This window comes from Marmota flaviventris, chromosome X (assembly GCF_047511675.1).
Source record: "Marmota flaviventris isolate mMarFla1 chromosome X, mMarFla1.hap1, whole genome shotgun sequence".
In the NCBI taxonomy this organism is placed as follows: Eukaryota; Metazoa; Chordata; class Mammalia; order Rodentia; family Sciuridae; genus Marmota; species Marmota flaviventris.
The window spans coordinates 130,447,635-130,460,617 of record NC_092518.1 but is presented as its reverse complement, the minus strand read 5'-3'; the positions used below and the strand labels follow the sequence as shown (position 1 = coordinate 130,460,617).

Sequence of the window (12,983 nt, the reverse complement as noted above, 5' to 3'; positions counted from 1 at the left end):
CACAGACCACTCCCCCTGCCTCTCTGGGTGTGCAACCTGAGGATGGGGATTAACTGGCTAGGCTTACTGGCTCATGGATTTAGGGAACCCGTGTAATGGGAAGCCTAGGGGCAAGGAGCTGGCTCTGTGAAGATGGCAGGGCCCTGGTGGCCCAAGTTTGCATCACCTTCATTCAGTTTAATATGTAACCTTTGGGCCTGGCAAATTCTGCTAATGCTCATTTAAGTTACCACTCACTGAGTGTATACCACATGCCAGAGCCTGCATAAAAACCCAGAGTCTTGTCAAATCTTCACAACCAACTTGCCAGCATGTTTTTCTGTGACAAATCACCACACACTTGGTGGCCTAAAATAATAGAAATTTCTTCTCTCATAATTCTGGAGGCCAGAAGTTAAAAATCAGTATCACTAACCTGAAATCAAGATGTCAGCAGAGATAGGATCCCTCCAGAGGCTCTAGGGAAAAAAAATCTATTCCTTGTTTCTTCCACTTTCTGGTGGCTAATGGTTTTATTTGGATTAATGACTGAATATTTGTGTCCCTCCCCCATCACCAATTCTCATTCTCATGTAGAAATCCTCACCCTCAAGGTGATGGTATTAGGGGCTGAGGCTTTTCTGAAGTGATTAGATCATGGGAGCAGAGTCCCCAGGAATAAAATTAGTGTCCTTATAAAAAGAACACAAGAGAGCTCTTTTGTCCACTTTCTGCCATGTGAAGATACAAAATGTCAGCTACCTGCAATCTGGAAGAGGGCTGTCACCAGAGCCTGACCTTGCTGGCATCTTGATGTTGGACTATCAGCCTCCAGAACTGTGAGACATCCATTTTGTTTAGTAGCCTGTACTGACCAAGACCCCTGGCTTGTGGCTGCATCACTCCAACTTCTGCCCCATGGTCACGTCACTTCTCTGCATGTGTTTATTGTTTTTCTAAGGACCCCTGTAATTGTATTTATGGCCCATCTGGACAATCCAGGGTAATCTCCCTAACTCAAGATCCTAAAATTAATCTTTTTTTTTCATATAAGGTAATGTTCACAGGTGCTGGGAATTAAAGCCTGATATCTTTTGGGGGACATTTTTCAGCCTACAACACAGGGGCTCTTGCTAGTTATCCTGGAGGATAAGGTGGGGAAGAGCTTCCAAGTAGAAGCATGCTGGAACTTTGAACAGCTAGGTATTGCTTGAGTGCAGGGGTTCACTCAGGGATGTGGTGAGAGAGTGATGTGCTCTGAAGTCAGGGTCCATGTTAGATTTTTCTGTATGCCTCCCACCAAAAAGCCCAGCCTAGACTCAGATGGGAGGAAAGATGGTGGATAAATGTGCAAATGGAGAGCTGATGGGACCCATGAACACACCTTGAATCCTTCTGCTCATTCATCTTCATTTCCCCAGATCAAGAAGGCTGCATTATTGCCTGGTCACTTTTGCCCTCTGTGCTGCATTCTCATGGGTTCTGCTTGTTAATTCTGATTCTGAGCCAAAATGCTTTCAGAAAGCAGTCACCAGTCTCCACAACTCTACTCACCAAAACAGTAAAGATGGAGTCAAACGTTGACTGGGGGGCTACACTCCCTCCTGCCCCTCCCCGGGACCACAGGCCACAGGGCCAGCTTCCCAGACACTTGTCTCTCTCCCTTCCTCCTTCTCTTCCTCCGTAAGACAAGGCCCCAGTGCCTCCTCCAATAGAGAAGGCTGGCGGCCAGGGGAGTAAGGGCCCTAAGTCTTTTGCATTTCACTTCAATGTGGTTGCAGTCCTGGAGGGGAGCTGAATTCCAGTTTTTCTTTTCCCCAAGAGCATGTGCAGGTGAACCCTGGCCACCTCTATTCAAATTCAAATTCAATGGCAATACTGTCATTCTCACTTGCTTAATTCTATTTACACTCTCCTTTGGTCAGAGGAGCTGAGGTGATCTGTCTCTCCTGCTGGCAGAATCTGCTTCTGAAGGGATTTCTGTGTTTTGAAAATCTCCTGCTTCCTGAATCCATTTTCCCTCAGCTGCTCCCAGATAACACTTGCCTATCAGTTCCACCTTGCGGATCTGAGCCTGAACCTCTGCATCCAAGGGAGGCAGAACATGTTTCTAGAACAACCCCTCTATGAGACCATGTGTTATTCTTCAAAAAAAAAGAAAAAGAACTTTTACTGCTTTGCTAGCAAAGGAGATACACAGGAGACTGTTTCAGAGATTGTGATTCTCCCCATCAGGGAGAATATCATGCCTTATTCTTAAAAGCAAGCATGGGTGGCAGACATGGCTAAAGAACACAGGCTCTAGAGCCACACAGATAGATGCTTGACTCAGCTGTTTCCAGGCTTGCTGTGTGACTTAAGGCAAGTCACATACCCTCTCTGTTGGTCTATAGGCCAAACTGGACCTAGGACGTGAAGGGCTTCTTGCAGCTCAAAAAGCAGATTGACCTTAGGGTTTTCAAAAATGTCTGTGCAGCTCACTGTCCCTTACTCCACCCATAACATACACACACACACACACACACACACACACACACACACACACACACTTAAGAAGCTCTCCAACTGCCATAAAGAATGTTTTCAGGCCTTCAGGGTGTTTGGACTTGTATTCTGTGACAGGTGCAGAGAGCTGGGTTCTAAATGGAGGGTACATTCCACTGGGTGAGGTCTGAAGTGGGCCACAGGGGATTTTTGTCTTAATATACCAGGACATGGCAAAGTGCTAGATATGGGCAGAGAGTTTTGGGTGTTTTTCCACTTGCTTTTGAAGGCCAAGAGCAAGTGAATCCTGCAAAAACACTTGAGTCAACACAAGAGGGATGTAGAAACACCAAGAAAGGCCCAAATGGTGGTACAGTAGGTCAAGAACCCCCATCCAAATATCCATAGAACCTATTGAATATCATCTTCTGGGGCAACAAAGGGCTCTGTAGATCACATTAGGAATTATGAGATGTGAGATTACCCTGAATTATCCCGGGGGGGGGGCTCCAAAAGTAATCACAAGTGTCTTCATGAGAAAGAAGCAAAAGCAGAATTGTCACAGGCACACAGAGAAGGCAAAGTGAAGATAGAGACAGAGGTTCCAGTGACACAGTTAAAAGCCAAGAAATGCCAGCAGCCACCAACGAATGGAAGAAGCAAAGAGCAGAATGGTCCCCTAGAGCCTGCAGAGGGAGTGCTGTCCTGACAACACCTGCAATTTAACCTAATGGTGCTCATTTTGGACTTTAGCCTCAGAACTGTGAAAGAATACATCTCTATTGTTTTAAGTCACTTACTTTATGGTATTTTGTTGCAGTAGCCCTAGCATGGGTGGACTGATGTGAATACCCTACTTTGGGAGAATGAGGGAAGATCATAAACTGTCCACACTAGGAGGACCCATGCCAATATTCTGCATTAGACCTCTTGATGGGGAAGTTTGAACAGAGAAGAAGGCCATGTCTCCAAGGTCCACAATGGGGCAGGCAGGGGTAGAGCCTGCATGCTTTTATCTATTTTTTTCTTTCTAGTGCTGAGGATCAAACCCAGGGTCTCCTAAAGTGCATAAAGTGCGCTCTATATGGAGACCCAAGCCCAGTCCTGTTCTTTTTTAAAAAATATTATTAGTTGCAGGTGGACACAATATCTTTATTTATTTATTTTTTATGCGGTGCTGAGGATCAAACCCAGTGCCTCATACATACGAGGTGAGCGCTATACCGTTGAGCTATAATCCCAGTCCCAGCCCTGTTCTTTACAAGACATTTGGCTTCCTGCCTTCTCATTATCTTATTGGCTCCTCTCCTCAGGGCACTTCCCTCTACCTGTGGCTTCCCCAGCAGCAGTCTTTACTAGAGGGAAATGCCTCTCTAGTTTCTGTCTTCCTGAGGGGAGTGTCAGGGCCATAAGGCTGTTCAGGCCCCTGATTTAGTCCTCTAGCTTCCTCTGCACAGGACAGGATCCCTCACTCTCCCAGTGCACACGCTTCTGCCTGACTTCCCCTTGCCTGGCTCCTCAGCCCTGCATATCCTGCTCCCATATATAATTTTTTTTTCTTGATAGCTGTTGCTTTTTCACCAGCAATCTTCATTATTATCTGCACTAACAGAAAAGCTGGCTTCTGTCTACAGTTCCCAGCCAGACCAATGCCAGACTGCCATTTTGTAGGCTGTTGTGTTGGTGGATACTCTCTCTCTGCCCCTTCACTGCATTGCTGCACACTAGATAGCATTCAGCAGGCTACAGAGCAGAGTGTTGTTCAGCCAACTGTTGGCCACTGGGGAGACTAAGGCCAATCTCACTAATATACTGCCAAAGACCACTGTCCCCAAGGCCATCACCATACAAGTGCCATACCAGCCAGCCAGGAAGAGTTGGAAAGGGTGCTGCTATTCATTTAAAAATAAAAGCCATTTCCTAAGAGAAATGCCAGCTGTCTTGTGAAAGATCAACACTATATTTCTGGATTTTCATGGGTAAATTTCTAGAAAAAAAAAAAAAAGCACAGACTCTGAATAATAAAGGTGACCTTCTTCATATCCTCATGCCCAAATGAACTCTGACTGATCCTTTGGAATTTTCAGGTAAAGTTCCTATATATTAAAAAGACACACAGTTGTTCACTGTTGTCTGACACCAAGCTACTCCACAGATGCCAGCAGCTGTCAGAAAGACCCTCTCACTTCCTTCATTTCACAGGGAGGCCTGAACCACAGAGAGGTGAGGTTACTTCCCAAGGTGACCCACAGTGTGTGTGTGTGTGTGTGTGTGTGTGTGTGTGTGTTTCTTTATCTCCTCCTCCTCTTCCTCCTCTCCTCCTCCTCCTCCTCCTCCTCCTCCTCCTCCTCCTCCTCCTCTTCTTCTTCTTCTTCTGTCTTTTCTTTTTTGGAATTGGGGATCAAGCTCTGGGCTTCACCAATGCAAAGCAAGTGCTTTGCCCCTGAGCTATATCCCAGCCCTTGTGTTTCTCTCTCTCCTCTCTCTCTCTCTCTCTCTCTCTCTCTCTCTCTCTCTCTCTCTCTCTCTTTCTCCTCTTCCTCTATCTTATAGGGACAAAGTGAGAAAGCAGCCATCTACAAGCAAAGAAGAGTGCCCCCAACTACCTTGACCTTAGACTTCTATCCCTGATAATTATGAGAAAATAAATGTCAATTATTTCAGCTGCCCAGTCTATGGTATTTTGTTATGGCAACCTGAGCTAAGATGGGAGCCTACCTGCCGCATGGTCCCAGCTCCTCCCAGCCTGAAGTATGCTGAATAATGCCTCTTTGCTCTAAAGATGGCCATCCCCTAATCCCTGGAATCTGTGAATGCCAGTTTATATGGCAAAGGGGAATTTAAAAAAATAATCATTTTTTTACTGAAAAATTTCCTTGCTCCTTTCAATTAGTTGATTTCCATTTCCATCTTCTCTCTTTTGTCTTGAGAAAATAATCATTTTTAATAACTTATTTTAATAATTATCAGCTGGATGCCGTGGTGCATGCCTGTAAACCCAGCAGCTACTTAGTGAGACCCTGTTTCTAAATAAAATATAAAATAGGGCTAGGGATGGGGCTCAGTGGTTGAGTACTCCAGAGTTTAATCCCCAGTACTCCCCTAAAAAACATAAACTCTTTTGAATAAATTGGGTTTTTTTTGTATTCTTTTTCCCCCACAATTTTATTATAGTTGTAGATATTGATGGGATTTAATGTTACAAATTTGTATATGCACACAATATAACAATGTAATTTGGCTAACATCATTCCTCAGCATTTCTGCCCTTCCTCCCTACCTTCCACCCCTTGGTCCCTTTCCTCTACTGATCTCCCTTTCGTTTTTAGGAGATCCACCTTTCTTTTCCTTTTTCCCTTCTAGCTTCTGCATATGAGAGAAAGCACTACCACCCTTAACCATCTGAGTTTGACTTATTTCACTTAACATGATGGTCCCCAAAGAATTAAAGGCATATTACCACAGTGATACATGTATACTCATGTTTATAGCTGCACAATTCACAAAAACTATGGAGCCACTTTAGGTGTCTGTCAATGGGTAAATGGATAAAGGAAATATTATATATATATATATATATATATATATATATATATATATATACACACACACACACACACATATATGTATACACACATATATAATGGAGTATTTTTAAGGTTTTTTTTAAAGATGGACACAATATCTTTATTTATTTCATTTATTTTTATGTGGTGCTAAGGATGGAACCCAGTGCCTCACATGTGCGAGGCAAGCACTCTATCACTGAGCTATAATCCTAGCTCCACAATGGAGTTTTTAAAAAATAGATTTTAAATAATTAGTTTTTAGTTTTAGGTGGACATGATGTCTTTATTTTATTTCTATGTGGTGCTGAGGATCGAACCCAGTGCCTCCTGCATGCTAGGCAAGCACTCTGCCACTGAGCCACATAACACAGCCCCCCTACAATGGAGTTTTATTCAGCCAGAAAGAAAAATGAAATTATGGCATTTGCAGGAAAATGGATGGAACTAGAGACCACCATGTTAGGAGAAAGGGAATTTGCAGATGTATTTAAATTAAGGATCCTGAGATTATCTTGGATTATCTGAGTGGGCTCATTATAATCTCAAGAGCCCTTGAAAGAGAAAGAGGGAGGTGGAGGGGTGCACTCAGAGAAAGAGATTTAGAGGCAATAGACTGCTGGCTTTGAAGAAGGAGGAAGGTCAGCAGGGGGGTGGGGCGGGGCATAAACCCCAGAAAGCAGGCAGGTTTTAGAAGCTGAGAAACGCAAGGGAATGGATATTCCCCTGCAGCCTTCAGAAAGAATCAGCCCTGCCAACACCTTGGGTTCAGACTTCTAACCTCCAGGATGGAAGAGAATAAATGTGGGTTAGGGTTGTTTTAAACCACTAAGTTTGCGGTAATTAATTACAGCAACCATAGGAAACTGATACCCATCCCCCATGTTCATCTTGCTCTCTGACACTTGCCTTCTCTCTTGAGAATGTGTTGGCTCTTATCTCGTCCCTGACACCAGTCTCTCTCCCAACTAGTTCAGGGAGCTACTGGTTAGTCAGCCTGTGGTTCAAGGGCATGTGACCATAGTCACTTATGAGACAGGCACCCAGAGGCAAGGGATATTTGGCTTCCTGGCCCTATCTGTGGCAGCTCAGGGTGTTGGTGGCATTGTTGGTGTGGGACAGACAGTTGGGGACAGAAGTGAGCAGGCTAGCCTGTGGATGGAGCTAGGTTGTATCTTCCTCAGAGAACTATAGATTCAGGAAAAACATAAAAATAAGACAAAACGCACCTGAAGGCACTGGAGAGCTACCCAAGGTGGGCAGATTCTGACAGGAAATCAACACCTGTGAGCTTGGAAGAGCCTTCTGTGGGATTCCTGTTTTCCTATCTTCTGGGAGCCTCACTCTGCACCTCAAACGCTGCCTAAAGCTCCTAGGGAAACCTACAGTCTTTCTGGAGCTTACAGAACAAAAGAACCATGTTCAGGACAATCCCAACTGCTGCAAAGTGAGCTGAAAGTGAGGGGAAATCCTTCAGTAGTAAGAGGCAGAAAGGAGACTCAGATTTCCTTTCTTTTTTTTTTTTTTGTTATTAAAATCTACTTTATTTTCTATGGAATCAAGCACTAGCTACCAGTTTCAGCAAGATTTTTGTTGTGCCTTCCAAATGTCAGCACAGCTAGAGCAATGCCTTAAAATAACCAAATAATAAGCTAGGTCCCAGTGGTTATGTCCACATCTAGGGTCGGGTGATCAGGAACACTTTTATTTGATTGCTTTAGCTTTTAGTTCTTGGTTATATCTCCAAATGCGAAAGAGCTGAGAGGCTCCTGCTGCCCCCACGAAGAAATCAACGGTAAACAGACTCCAATATTTTGGTATAATTACAAGTGAGAATCTTGACCAGATAAACCCTGTGGCCATCAAAACAGCAGATTGAGCTGTGCTGAGTTTTTCTGCAGGTCTAGCCATATCAGCCAACCCAGCACACACCAACCACCATTTCATAATTGGAGCCCAGAAGAAAACTGTTCTAGGGCCTGCCGGGTGGTTGTACAGCGGCCACAGCTTCTCCAGCAGCATCAGCTCCACCTTATCCAGGAGCCGGTGGTAGCTGGCCGGCCCGCCGCGGGCGCCGGCGACTGACATCTCGGCCCCTAGGCGATCGCGGGCAGTGGGGCGGGAGCGCCACCGTGTCCTTGTCCCCAGCTGGCGGCGGAGGGAAGCTCCTCATGTTCCCTGCCAAGGAGCCTTGCGGCCGCCTCTGCCCAAGACGCCCTTCCCGAGGCTCTGCCCGCCCGGCGAACCTCTCAGGGCCCGCGCCCAGCGCAGGCGAAGGGGCGGGGACCAAACTCAGATTTTCTGTATAAGCACTGTCTCATGCATGCACGGCTCTGGCTGGCCCCTGAGCCATGCATGCATGAGAACTGCAGGGTGGGATTTGAGGAAGTCTGCTTTCTGTAGTATACCTTACCTCTCCCTGACAAATGAACACCTATCATGAGTCAGGCTTTGTGCTGGGACACCAGGGAGTTTTAGTCTGGGTTTCTTTTTTTTTTTTTATTTTTTAGCTGTAGTTGGACACAATAACTTTATTTTATTTTTATGTGGTGCTGAGGATCAAACCCAGTGCCTCCCGCACTAGAGGAGATCTCTACCACTGAGCCACAACCCTAGCCCTAGTCTTGGTTTCATTGGAAATAGTCTCATAGCAACCCTGTCTTGGGCAGTGAGATCTCAGAGAGCAGGAGTGAAAGAAAAGGTCCACGAAACCAGAACGTTGTATGTAGGGAAGGAAAAAGGGAAAAATGTATCCAGGAGCTCATATTCCATTGTTCAAGGGCTTACCCCACAGGGCCTTTCCTACACCTCATTTCTGGGTAGGTACAAAGAGCAGCAAGCAACTGAGTCCTGTGTCATTCATGTGAATGTTCCTTCCCTTCTGGAAAAGCTTTAGACTGATGTTAAGTGGAACTTAATGGGCAGTTCTGGTGGGCACTCAGAAGATCAGAAGGCCCATACAACTGTGGATAGTAAAGAAAGACAGGGCTCAATAAGTTTCTAAGGAAAAGGAGTACTCTATTGGTAATTGGACTAGAGGCCCTTTGTGTTACATTCTGGTTAATAAATTTTCTACATTTTGCCCTTGTCTTGAGTCTTTCTTTGGCGATTTTTTGAAAATATTTTTACTTATAGATGGACACAATACCTTTATTTATTTATTTTTATGTGGTGCTGAGGATCAAACCCAGTGCCTCACAAGTGCCTAGCAAGTGCTCCACCACTAAGCTACAACCCCAGCCCCTTTGAGGTTGATTTTAAAAGTGATGGATTTATTAATCTGGTGGAAGAAATTTCTAGACAGCGTAGTATTCAGGTGGTGGCATGGGTATTGCTGGAAGTTTTTAGCCAAGTTTATTGTGATATTGTAACAGTGGTCCATTTTATGTTTTAAATACAACCCTAGCTGCTCTGTCACTGCAAGTTATTCTTAAAATGGATGTGTTTCTCTCCCTCTCTCTCTCTCTCTCTCTCTCTGCTCCTCCCTAACATCTCCCTTCCCTAATCTCAGGGGAAACAAAATCACCTTTCCTCCCCAACCTAGGCAGAGTTATCTGTCCTTGAGTACAGATAACTTTTTTCCACCATATGAAAAAAGTAATCCAGACTTTGGAGATGGTACCAGAAGATCTCAGAAATGACTGTCTCCCAAATTAACAAGGAAATTACAACTCCAAGAGAGAACATGTGGAATGTAGTCTTTGAATCACCTCTTTAAAAGTCCCCTGTTCCTTCTGAGGGGCAGAATCAGAGCTTGTGGGACAGAGTCCCCTGTTTTTCTCCTTTGCTAGCAAAGCAATAAACTTTTTTTTTCTTTTTTCTCAAAACCATGTCCTTGTTATTAGATTGGCATTGAGGACAAGGACTGAGCTTATGGCAACAATATTCAGGAACAGAAAGCCCGAGCAGAAAGATTTGAAAAGCTTTGACTTGAAATGTGGGAGTAAAACTGGGGCTAAGGAAGTTGCAGTTGTTAAAGACACTAATGCCATGAAATAAATGCTAAAGAATTTGCTAAAGATAGTAAGAAAGACTTGTTGAGGGCATCTCAGGAATTGGCAAGACCACATCCATTTCAGGCTCAAAGGAGAAAAAGTAAAATTCCCTTTGTAAAGAGACTCATGGGGTACTCTACTTGCACAAGAGGGCCTAGGAAGCTTAAGAAGTTGTTTCACTATGCTCAGGCACTGCTGCAGCCGTGCTACCTTTAGGCTTTACTACTCTGGAGATGTAAATTGCTTTTGATTTTTAAAGGAGCTCATAATGCGAGTTTCTCTTGAGTCTTAGAGGAGACTTTGGACTTGAGTTTTTGGGCAATGCTGAACTGTTGACACTATGGGGAGTCTTGGAAATGAACTAAATGTATTTTGCATTGTGAGATGAGCATGAGCTTTTGAGAGCCAGAGGAGGAATGTTATGGTTTATAATGAGGTGTCCTCCAAAAGCCCATGTGTGAGACAATGCATGAGAGTTTAGAGGAGAAATGATTGGGTTATGAGAGTCTTAGCCCAATCAGTGAATTGATCCCCTGATGGGATTAACTGAGTAGTAATTGAAGATGGGTAGGGTGTGGTTGGAGGCGGGGGATTTCTGGGGAGTATGCCTTTGGGGAATATATTTTGTATCTGGAGAGTGGGGTCTCTCTCTCCACCTCTCCCTCTCCCTCCTCCTCTCTTTTCTTTCTGATCATTATGTGAGCTGCTTCTCTCTGTGACACTTTTCTTCCATGATTTTCTGCCTTACCTCAAGATCCTAGGAATGGACCCTGCTGTCTATGGACTAAGACCTCTGAACCTGTGAGACCCTCAATAAATTTTTCCTCCTAAAATTGTTCTTGTCTAGTCTTTTAGTCACAGCTGCAAAAAATTAACTGAAAAGTGCATTATAATTATAGATAATAATAGAATCCATGGTGACATATTTGTACATGCATATAACAAAGTTTGGTCAAGTTTTTCTCCAGGACCTCCCTTTCCTTCCTCACCTTCCTTCCTTTGGTCCCCTTCCTCTATTCTACTGGTCTCCTGAGAAGTTTTACTTGTGGGTGGCTTTGGCACATGCTTTCATCTTCTGAACATTGCTTTCTTGTCTACAACAAGGAGACAAGCAGCACTTTTTCTGCTTGTTGTAGAACAATCAGGATATAGAGTAAAGGGTCCATAGCTGTTTCAGCTCAAGCCCAGCCTGCCTGACTGCACTGGCTGAAAGTGAAAGCCCTATATAGGGTCTACCACTTACGTAACCTGAAGTGAGGCCTCCTTTTGTGTTTCATTGGCCCCACCCTAATCCTTATCCAAGATCCAAATTCTAGTAGCTTCTCTGCTGGTCCTGGGGGAATGTTCCTCCATCTGACCAGTTTTTAACATGTCCAGTTCCTGGGTCACCCTCTCAAAGGCAAAACATTGAAAGTTGACAAAATACATTGACATTTATTATCATATTGGGTCTAACAGGCTTCTTTCAGTGGAGGCCAGACAAAGAATTTTACCTCCTTTTTGTAGATCAGGCAACGGAGGCTCAGATGTGCTGAGTGGTTCAAGGCCATAAAGCCCACAGGTGGCTGAGCTTAGGCTTGACTCTAGCCCTTCCCCCTGCCCTGTCTCCTTGTCCTCCAGCACTGTCCCTCAGAATTACTGTCTGCCTGTATCACCCACAGTGACCAGGTAAAAACTCTTGAGCTCAGGGTTTCTAGGCAGACACAGATGTCCTTCCTCCCACCCTGGTGGACCTAAACCAGTGCCAGATATCATTCAACAAACAAAAAAGGCTTATAAGACTGAAATAAATGTCCTCATTTTGAATCTCAGAGTCTTTTCAGATAACATTATCTTGTGTGGCCCCAAGAGTCTCCTGTTCACTCCTGCAGACTGGTACAGAACAAGCCCAGGTAATTGCCTCTTCTGCGTAAAGACTAATTTGTCCAGGGAAATGAGCACAGTTGATATAATCAATTAAAACCCTGAAAGTAGTGCAGAATATACAGGAAATGGAAAGAAATTGAAGCCCTCTGCCCCACCTCACCTTCCCAAATGCTTGTATCCTGCATGACCAGGTGATAATTTCTTTTCTCTTTGAGTCTTGATCCAATTTGTCTAAAACAGGCCCAACCCATCTAGTCCAGGTCACTTATCCTGGTCCTAACAGAGACTTACAGGCAAGGACTTTTCTTGAAAAGGAGCTTCAAGGAATGTGAACTACTCCTATGCTCTGCCCTGTGCCAGGTATGGGATCATATCGGAGGAGGCGGGTGCTAAGCCACAGACATACCAGAACTGTCTTCACAACTGGGTTATTAGATGAAGAGTGAATGCTTGTGAGAACTTGAAGGCCAGACTCCAACAACAGCACAATTGTGAAGCCATGCCATTACTAAAGCCACCAGGGTCTGGGCTAGATCTTCAGTCCTTTTCTGGCCTTTGGGTCCCCCATTTTTGAGCCCTATGCTCTTTCAGGCTGTGTCCCTGGCTCCTGCAGTAGGGGGAGGCTTGGGTGGTTAATGCCCACTGGTGTCGATCTGCTCACTGGCTTGCAGTTTTGTCTTTCTTACCTGTTGCATGCAGCTGTGACACAGCCACCCTGGGGTCTCTGCCTGCTGGACGCTCACAGCCTATGGGGAGGCAGGTGCATATACAGTGCTATAGGAAGTGAGACCTCAGACTGTCACAGTTGAAAAGGCTCAGTGCCTCTCTGCACACTACCTTTAAGTGGCCTGTAAAGTGGAGGGGATGAGACAATAGCAATGGCAGAGACAGAAAAGACAAGAAGCAAGACACAGCTCTCCCTCTTTTTTAACCCTGATTCCTCCAGTTAGGATGCCTTTCTTATTGTTCTCAAGTATCTTGCTCATCTTTCAGAAGAGAAGCAACAAATACCCACATAGGCAGAAATACCATATGGGATTTAGGGTTCTAAGTCTGGTTTCAGGAGAACCCATCACAGAAGCCTGGGGAATTG

At 44.7% G+C, this 12,983-nt stretch overlaps 1 pseudogene; it reads right to left on the bottom strand.

The window, feature by feature from the left end:
- Positions 1-7,550: 7,550 nt before the first annotated feature.
- On the bottom strand, positions 7,551-8,117 carry LOC114107176 (mitochondrial pyruvate carrier 2 pseudogene; annotated as a pseudogene).
- Between the last annotated feature and the right edge of the window lie 4,866 nt (positions 8,118-12,983).